The sequence below is a fragment of the Sycon ciliatum genome, chromosome 3 (genome assembly GCF_964019385.1).
Source record: "Sycon ciliatum chromosome 3, ocSycCili1.1, whole genome shotgun sequence".
In the NCBI taxonomy this organism is placed as follows: domain Eukaryota; kingdom Metazoa; phylum Porifera; class Calcarea; order Leucosolenida; family Sycettidae; genus Sycon; species Sycon ciliatum.
In genome coordinates, this window is record NC_088645.1 from 45,857,313 (window position 1) to 45,858,294 (window position 982).

Here is a 982-nt window from a genome sequence, read left to right on the forward strand (position 1 = left end):
AATATGGAATTGCGATGTCTTTCCTCCACGTAGTGCGCCCACAGCTTCCTCCCAAGTAGACCACACTGGCTAGTAGTGACGTCATACGCGTTCTGAGCGGCCACACGGTGTTGTTCTTATTCAGTATGTTGTTGCTGACCCAGGCTATGCCGTCTCTGACGTAATCCATCATCACGTGACTCGCACTGCGATGACGTATTGTGATGCTTTTCTCCTTGTCCTCCTTCTGTGCTTTCTGCTCATCAAGGCGAAAGCCAATCCATCTTAGCGTTGTAGACAGGACGAGGTACTCGCAATAATAGATATAAGAGATGGGAATGTTCAATTCAAACTCCCGACGATTAGCCGGTTGTCCCAGCTGCTGGAGAATTTCATTCTTGATCTGCATTGATGACACCGAGAGCGGGTAGTCTTGCTGTGCGATCCACTTCCGATCTGCTTCCACGAAGTGCTGATGCGAATCCAGAATGGTTCCGCCCAATCGAACGCATGCGTCCTCCCACTTCACCACGCTTTCCGACACGCAGCCCTCCTCCAATTTCAGAACGTCATGTATACAGGTTAGTGCATAGCCAAGGTCACTGTACACGCGTATACCACGTGACTCGGCATAATCAATGAGCAGGGAGCGGGCATAGTTGAGCTCGGACACCTCGCGCTCAGTTAGAAGTAGCGCATCCAGCTCATCCGAGGCCAGCGTCTTGTGATGGGTGACGTGCAAGATCTGACTACGACGATACGTCATGCGCACGACAGGCACGACGCCAACGTTCTCGGCACACATGAAGGCAGCCTCGACCAGGGATGCCACGGCTCTGGTTTCCTCGCCGATGACAAGAAGGTTGATCTTGGCTTGTCTTTTGGCTACTCGTTCTTCAGCAATAAGGTCCTCATGCCAGACATCCACCTGCAGTTCATTCCAGCGTATAACAACAGTCCATCCCAGCGTATAACAGTCCATCCCAGCGTATAACAGTCCATC